This window comes from Lutra lutra, chromosome 3 (genome assembly GCF_902655055.1).
Source record: "Lutra lutra chromosome 3, mLutLut1.2, whole genome shotgun sequence".
Classification (NCBI taxonomy): Eukaryota; Metazoa; Chordata; class Mammalia; order Carnivora; family Mustelidae; genus Lutra; species Lutra lutra.
This window is the reverse complement of record NC_062280.1, coordinates 17,921,553-17,930,662: the sequence shown is the minus strand read 5'-3', so window position 1 is coordinate 17,930,662 and position 9,110 is coordinate 17,921,553. Positions and strand designations below refer to the sequence as shown.

The following is a 9,110-nucleotide window of genomic DNA, read 5'->3' as shown; positions in this document are numbered from 1 at the left end:
GGGGATATGTTGGGTGTCCCCACATGGATAGACGGAGTTCTGGCTGAGCTCACCAAGCAGAACCCCTCCTAAAACTGATTGACAAGGAGATGCACAGATGTCCCTCAGAGAAAGTTCAGGAACTGAACTGAGGTATGGGACAGGAGCATCGGTGTCATGGGAGAGGTCCCCATCCAATGCGCAGCACAAGTACCAGGTAACAAAGGGTTGCTGTGCACATAGGATACCATGGAGAGTGCGGCGCAGGGTGCCCTGTCTTGTGCTCACAGTGCACTCGTTAGTGATGCATGCAGAGCAGCGGAACTCTGTCGCAAACGTGCCACTTCATGGAAAACAGTCATCAAAACTTGTTCAGATGGTGAGACATGCCTTATAAGGGACCTTGGCAGTAAGTATAGGGAACGGTGACTTTGGGATTCCTGAAATCGGGAGAGACTGGCTCAGTCCTAAATACATCCTGGGCAATTGTGATGACAGAATTTGATGTAATACATGAGTTTCCTTCAGCTGCTGAGTTTCTGCCATTTCAGGGCAATAAAAAATTAAAGTAATCAGTTAGAAATCAATTGCTATATGTATTACACTGGAAATACACAAATATTACCCTTACACAATTTTTATAAAGATTTTATTTTTTTGACATAGAGAGAGAGAGACTGAGAGAGGGCACACAAGCATGGGGAGTGGAAGAGAGAGAAGGAGGCTTCCCTCAGAGCCAGGAGCTCGATGTGGGGCCTGATCCCAGGACCCTGGGATCATGACCTGAGCCAAAGGCAGATGCTTAATGACTGAGCCACTAAGGTGTCGTACCCTTAGAAATTTTTTAAAAACTAACCTATGATACTCAATCAACCTTTAGACCTGCATCAACAGAGTAAAGGGCAAAATACAGAAAAGGAGAACATAATTACAAATCAAATATCTGATAAAGAGTTTCCTACTCAGCATAACTTCTGAGCCTCTACAACTGAACGAGATTTTTTTTAAAAAGCCCCATTAATATGGGCAGAAGATTCAACAGACATTTCTCTAAAGAAGGTATACAAATTGCCAACTAGCATATGAATGACGCCCAGCATCACTAATCATCAGGCAAATGCATATCAAAACCACAGTGATACCTTATCTCACAGTATCAGAAGAGCCAGAATCAAAACAAACTAACAAACAAAGCAGCTCTCTTTGCCCCCCCCACTGGCGCTGGGTGTGGAGGTGGCAGCCCTGTGTTACTGGGATTCACAGCTGCCCTCAGACCTTTGGTAGAGCCCAAGGTCATTAAGAAGAGGACCAAGAAGTTCATCGGGCACCAGTCAGACCGAATGTCAAAAAGAAGCGCAACTGGCAGAGACCCAGAGGCATTGAGAGCGCGGTGCGCGGGAGATTCAAGACCCAGAGCTCTATGCCCTACGTTGGTTTTGGGACCAAGAAGAAAACAAAGTACAAGCTGCACAGGGGCATCTGGAAGTTCCTAGTCCACGTCAAGGAGCTTGAAGTGCTGCTGCTGTGCCACAAATCTCCCTGTGCAGTCACTGCTCACGACGTCTCCTCCAAGAAATGCAGAGCCGTGCTGGAAAGAGCAGCCCAGAGACCATCAGCGTTCCCGACGCAGCGCCACACTGCGCAGCAAAGAAAATGAAGAGACAGCTTGTTGTGTCCGTCATCTTCGTGTTAAAAAACTATAAAACCTGGGGGGAAAAAAAGAACAAAACATGACTATTGCTGGGGTTGATGGAATTGAGAGTTAAGAACACAAGACACTGTTGGTGTGAATGTGAGATGTGTGCCCTCCTTCAGAAAAACAGTATAGAAGTTACGAAAAGGAATGGAAAGAGAGAATATCACACGATCCAGGAATCCCACTTGTGGTATTAACCAGAACTACTAAAGGTAGTGTTAGAAACATATATGGACCACTACGTTCATTGCTGAATTGTTCAAATACACAAGAGATGGAGCTGACCCAAAAGAAATCGCTAGAAGAATGGAGAAGGAAATAGGTGCATACATACAGCGTCATACTCTGAGGCCGTCAGGAAAACAACAACAACAACAAAAACCTTTCAGATACTATGGCATGAACGCACATCAAGGACATTTTACTCAGTAAAATAACGCTGTCACAAGAAAGATAAATCTGTTTCCCCCATTTCTTTAAAGCATGGTACCACCGGTAGGTTCGCCAGTGCGAGGAATAACGTCAGGACAAAACGGTAACACAACATGGTTTCCTACACGGAGTCACGGTCAGAGGAAAGTACACTCAATGAGCGATGCATATAGGGACTCTGCAGTTGGGCTCCACACAGTGGGTGAGACAAGACTCGCTCTGAATACGGCAAGAACAAATGTGCAATCGTTTCGGTGATTTTTCCTTATTTGTCCGTGTGAGCAATTGTACCAAAGAGCAGAGGAAGACAGTGGTTCGATCGAAACTCCTAAGGGGAAACATCAAGGAGAAAGAGGTTTCTCCATGAGCTTCCTCTATGGACCCTTGTTGAGGACAGGGCGACCTGATGACAAATCACAGGTAGATGGTGAGGATGACACACGCGGTCACATGTCCGAGCGATCAGCAGTGGAGGGTGCAGGTTCTGGGGAAGCACACTCAGCGATGTGGGAGTGGCAGCTCCATTTGACAAGAGAGCGTACGGTGTCTAAGAGAAGGTTCAAGGCTGACCTGGTATAGTGAACAAAGAATTCTCCTCCCCAAAGTACACCTGGAATGGCCTGGAAGCGTGGGGAGAGGTCCGGGCAGAGGTGCGGCCACAGTAAATCACCGAGGCAGGGGCTGACCTCTGTACCGAGGTACGATGCCGCCTCAGAACCGCTCCAGGGCGCACCGCGGGGCTGTGGACCGCGCGGCTCACGGAGCCGCGCACTGTGCGGAGGAGCCATGTCGCCCGCCTTGTCCTGCGGCAGCGGGTCACAGCGACGTTGCTAAAGGAAAGGAGCATTCAATGATCTTCTTGGACAAGGGACTGCGGACGTTCCTCGGGACCCCAGCATAAGATCTAGGGACCCTCCCGCTCGGACATCTCAGTGTGGGACTGACTGGAACCAATTCCAAATACAACGTAGGACGTGTGTAAGGACACGAGGAGCCGTGCAGACTATGCGGAGAGATTACTAAGAGGGACCCTCACGGTAAAGGGGGCTTCGGGCCAAAGCGCCTACCATGAGGCTTGCAGAGACAGAAGGGCGTGGCCGAGTGTCCCTGCGGGATGCAGACGCCCGAGGATCCTGATCACATACCCAGCACGCTCAGATGGGACATTTTAATGAAAACCATTTAGTAGGGCTCCTTCATACCTGGTTTACAAACAAGTGCATACACGAGCCCTACGTGACCTTTTAGAAATCTGAGTAAGTGTACTGAGGTATGGAACCTTTGTCACCCATGACTACGTGATACAGAGCTACGGTAAGGTAAGAAGAACCATCCCAATTTGGTGTTACCTACTGAACCCGGGTGTTGTGGGAAGTAGGGGACAGTGCAGAGCTGAGGGATGGGGCGGGGAAGGCCCCAAGGTAATGCCAGGTCAGGAGCCTGGATTCAGAGCTGCAGTGAATTCCACAGCTACTTGGCATGCACGGACCGCAATGAAGAAAATGAAGTGTAAGGACACCTGTTAGGATGGTACGAAGGGCTTTGCTCAGGTCCTTCGTAATACATATAGGGACCCGTGCTCCTGGGATTTACAATTGCGGAAGGGACTGGGCTCACCTCCCAACAGATCCTGCACAGTTCTGACCACACATTTTCTACAAAAACATGGGTTTCGTTTAAGCCACTAAGTTTGTGGCAATTTGTGTGTGTGTGTGTGTGTTTGTTAATACTGATATATACTATATATCATAGTATTTATACAATATTTCACATTGGTATATATTTTATATTCATATATATTGGTATATATTTTACTATATACTATATTTCACATATATACTATATTTCACATTGTTTACTGTCATATTTTTTAAATACATTTTTTAAATATGCCAGTAACCATTGTGAAATCAATTAGTCTATTTATGCACAACCACTACATAAACACTGTACTTACAAATTATGAACAATAGACAAATGTGACTTCACCAGATTTTAAACATCTGCATGGCCAAGGAAGCAATCACTGCAGTAAGGCAACACACAGAACAGGAGTTATTGTGACAAAATCAATCATGAGCGCACACACACGTGCACACTAAAGAAAACGCATAGTAATGGTTTATGAGACCCAGCAAACGCAGTTCTCAGAGGACATTTCTGAAATGTCTGAAATGTCCTCCATTTCTGAAAACTACTACCCTTAGAATAAAGAAAGATCTCAAATAACAACATAACTTTAGTGTGAGAAAAGAATAGGGAGAACAACGTATTATTCAAAAATTGTCTATAGGAAGGAAATAATACAGATGGAGAACTCGAGGATCTATAGACCCAAGCACAATAGAAGGGATAGAAAAGATACAGGTTCCCTTGAACAAAGATAAACGAAATTGACAATTTTCGTTATATGAACCAAGAGAAAATGACGGAGGCCTCCATTCAGTACAATCTGGAACGAGAGACGGGACCTTCAACTCCTACCACAGAAGGACAAAGCAGCAAAAGAGACGACTATAACAATTCCACACCCACAACAGGACAGCCTCTAAGACGCGGTTAGATCCTAACGTTGCGCCTCTCCTTGACCTTGCTTTGACAAATCCACCATCCAAGCTCAGTCCCGCAGGGACCTCTGTCCCCCGCCTGCTGACGTCGCAGCCTGCTTCCCCTCTGGCCCTGCTCGCCAGCTGCCTCCACGTTTTCGGAGTCCGCAAGCAGAATAGGAACTTCTTCCTTCAGGCCAATCTTTTTCCTGTCTGTGTTCCTCTTTCTGCCGCAAAAAACCTACAGGTCATGCAGGTGAGACAATGGGACTGCAGGCGTTTGGATCCCCTCACAGGGCCGAGGACACAAGCCCCAGACCTCTTGGAAGCAGAGACGGCACCCAAGGGCAATGGTCTCCCCCGAATGGAAACCCTGCTGGTGGCACCTTGGAGTTGAGGGCTCCCGCGCTGTGCTGACTACAGTCGCGTGTGGCCCCTTTGGGGAACTCAGAAAGTGGGTCCCTCCCAAGCGAATTAAGAAGTGCAGTGAAGAGCGCCAAGCCCCACAGAGCCCTGCACGAGACCCAGCCAGGCCCCAAACACCGCCGCGTGCAGTGCCACGAGGGGGCCACCAAGGAGCAACAATGAAGCTGAGGAAGGGGCCGCTCGCTGTGGCCAAGAAGAGCCTCCGCAAAGAGAAAGGATATTCCATGACACCTGTTAGGACAGTAAGGCAGGCATGACAAGGATCATAGCAATAGATAGACCCCTCCAACTGGGACTTCATCATGTGGGGGACACAGCGCCATTCACTCTAACTACTGCGCAGGCCAGCGCGAACAATTTCCAGAGTGGACGGTGGAAGGAACATACGCAGAAGAAACTAATGGGGATGCTGGTTAGGGAGACCACACAGGATTCTTGCTGATGAAAGCCCAGAGGGATCAGGCAGCACCTGGGGAAGGATGGCCATCCTGAGGGGATATGTTAGGTGTCCCCGCATGGATAGACGGGGTTCTGGCTGAGCTCACCCAGCAGAACCCTTCCTAAAACCGATTGACAAGGAGGTGCACAGATGACCCTCGGAGAAAGCTCGGGAGCCTGACTGAGGCATGGGACAGGAGCATCGGTGTCATGGGGGAGGCCCACGTCCTATGAGAAGCATGTGTTCCAGGGAAACTAAGGATTGCTGTGCACATAGGATACCACGGAGAGTGCGGCGCAGGGTGCCCTGTCCTGAGCGCACAGTGCACTCGTTAGTGATACGTGCAGAGCGGCAGAACTCTGTCCCATACAGTGCCACTTTACCGAAAACAAATAGTCCCTGACACTCGTTCAGATGGTGAGACACACCTTATAAGGGACCTTGGCAGTAAGTATAGGGAACGGTGACTTTGGGATTCCTGGAATGGGGAGAGACTGGCTCAGCTCTAAGCACAGCCTGGGCAACTGTATTTGATGCAATACATGAGTTTCCTCTAGCCGCTGAGTTTGTGCCATTTCAGGGCAATAAAAGTTACAGTAATTAGTTAGAAATCAATCGTTATATTTATTACACAAGAAATACACAAATTTACCCTTACAATTTTTTTTAAAAACATTTCATTTTTTTGACAGAGAGAGAGACTGTGAGAGAGGGAACACAAGCACGGGGAGTGGAAGAGAGAGAAGGAAGCTTCCCACAGAGCCAAGAGCCCAATGTGGGGCTTGTTCCTAGGACCCTGGGATCGAGACCTGAGCCGAAGGCAGATGCTTAACGAATGAGCCACTCAGCTGCCTTACCCTTACGAATGTTTTCTAAAAACTGAGCTATGATACTCGATCAACCTTTAAGACTCTTGCACGTCATTGCCTGCATCAACAGAGTAGGGGCAAAATACAGAAAAGGAGAACATAATTACAAATCAGATATCTGACAGAGTTTCCTACTCAGCATAATTCAGGAGCCTCTACAACTCAACGAGATCAAATAGCCCCATTAATAAGGGTAGAAGATTCAACAGACATTTCTCTAAGAAGGTATACAAATTGCCAACTAGCATATGAATGACACCCAGCATCACTAATCATCAGGCAAATGCATATCAAAACCACAGTGATACCTTATCTCACAGTATCAGAAGAGCCAGTATTAAAACAAACAAACAAAAAAGCAGCTCTCTTCGCCACCCCCCCCCCCGCCCCGCTGGAGCTGGGTGTGGAGGTGGCACCCCTCGGTTACCGGGCATCACGGCTGCCCTCAGACAAGAGGACCAAGAAGTTCATCGGGCACCAGTCAGACCGAATGTCAAAAAGAAGCGCAACTGGCAGAGACCCAGGGGCATTGAGAGCGCGGTGCGCGGGAGATTCAAGGGCCAGAGCTCTGTGCCCTACGTTGGTTTTGGGACCAACAAGAAAACAAAGTACAAGCTGCACAGGGGCATCCGGAAGTTCCTAGTCCACGTCAAGGAGCTTGAAGTGCTGCTGCTGTGCCACAAATCTCCCTGTGCAGTCACTGCTCACGACGTCTCCTCCAAGAAATGCACAGCCGTGCTGGAAAGAGCAGCCCAGAGACCATCAGCGTCCCCGACGCAGCGCCACACTGCGCAGCAAAGAAAATGAAGAGACAGCTTGTTGTGTCCGTCATCTTCGTGTTAAAAAAACTATAATACCAGAAAAAAAGAACAAAACATGACTATTGCTGGGGGAGATGGAATGGAGAGTTAAGAACACAAGACGCTATTGGTGTGAATGTGAGTTGTGTGCCCTCCTTGATAAAAACAGTATAGAAGTTACCCAAAAAATATGCAAAGAGAAAATATCACACGATCCAGGAATCCCACTTGTGGTATTACCAGAACCACTAAGGTAGAGTTAGAAACACATTTGGACCACAACGTTCGTTGCTGAATTGTTCAAATCCGGAAGAGATAGAGCTGTCCCAAAAGAAATCGCTAGGAGAATGGAGAAGGAAATGGGTGCGTACATACAGCGCCATACCCTGGGCCTCCAGGAAAACAACAACAAAAACAAAAACCATTCAGATACTGTGGCATGAACGCACATCAAGGACATTTTATTCAGTAAAATAACCCTGTCACAGGAAAGATAACTCTGTTTCCCCCACTTCTTTAAAGCATGGTACCACTGGTAGGTTCGCCAGTGCAGGGAATGGGGTCAGGACATAGAGGTGACGCAACGTGGTTTCCTACCCAGAACCACGGTCAGAAGAAAGTACACTCGATGAGTGATGCATATAGGGACTCTGCAGTTGGGCTCCACATGGGGAAAAGACAAGACTCACTCTGAATATGGCAAGAACAAATGTGCAATCGTTTCGGTGATTTTTCCTTATTTGTCCATGTAAGCAATTGTACCAAAGAGCAGAGGAAGACAGTGGATTGATCCAAACTCCTAAGGGGAAACATCAAGAATAAAGAGGTTTCTGGATGAGCATCCTCTGTGGACCCTTGTAGAGGACAGGTCAACGTGATGTGAAATCATGGGCAGATGGTGAGGATGAAACACACAGTCACATGTCCGAGCGATCAGCAGTGGAGGGTACAGGCTCTGGGGAAACACACTCAACAACATGGCAGTGGCAGCTCCATTTGACAAGGACGTGCGCGGTGTCTAAGAGAAGGTTCAAGGCTGATCTGGTATGGTGAACAAAGAATTCACCTCCCCAAACAGTGCCTGGAAAGGCCTGGAAGCTTGGTGAGAGGTCCGGGCAGAGGTGCAGCCACAGTAAGTCACCGAGGCAGGGGCTGACCTCTGTACCGAGGTACGATGCCGCCTCAGAACCGCTCCAGGGCGCACCGCGGGGCCGTGGACCGCGCGGCTCACGGAGCCGCGCCCAGTGCGGAGGAGCGATGTCGTCCACCTTGTCCTGCGGAAGCGGGTCACAGCGACGCTGCTTAAGGAAAGGAGCATTCAGAGACCTTCTTGGACAAGGGAATGCAGACCTTCCTCAGGACCCCCGCATAAGATCTAGGGACCCTCCCGCTCGGACTTCTAAGTGCGGGACTGACTGGGACCAACTCCAAATACAACGTGGGACATGTGCATGGACACGAGGAGACCATGCGGACTATACGGAGAGATTATGAAGAGGGAACGCCACGGTAAAGGGGGCTTCGGGCTAAACCATCTACCATGAGGCTTGCATAGACCCAATGGCGTTGCTGAATGTCACCTGCGGGATGAAGACGCCCGAGGATCCTGATTGCACACCCAGCGCGCTCAGATGGTATTTTTTTTTAAAGATTTTATTTATTTATTTGACAGACAGAGATCACAAGTAGGCAGAGAGGCAGACAGAGAGAGATGGGGGAGGGAAGCAGGCTCCCTGCTGAGCAGAGAGCCCGGTGCAGGGCTCGATCCCAGGACCGTGAGATCACGACCTGAGCTGAAGGCAGATGCTTTAACCCACTGAGCCACGCAGGCGCCCCCAGATTGGACATTTTAATGAAAACCATTTAGTAGGGCTCCTTCATACGTGGTTCACAAACGAGTGCATACACAAGCCCTACGTGACC

The 9,110-nt window shown here is 48.6% G+C and overlaps 1 pseudogene; it reads left to right on the top strand.

Annotated features, from left to right (window-relative positions):
• Positions 1–228: 228 nt before the first annotated feature.
• On the top strand, positions 229–1,682 carry LOC125095512 (60S ribosomal protein L32-like; annotated as a pseudogene).
• The last annotated feature ends 7,428 nt before the right edge of the window (positions 1,683–9,110 follow it).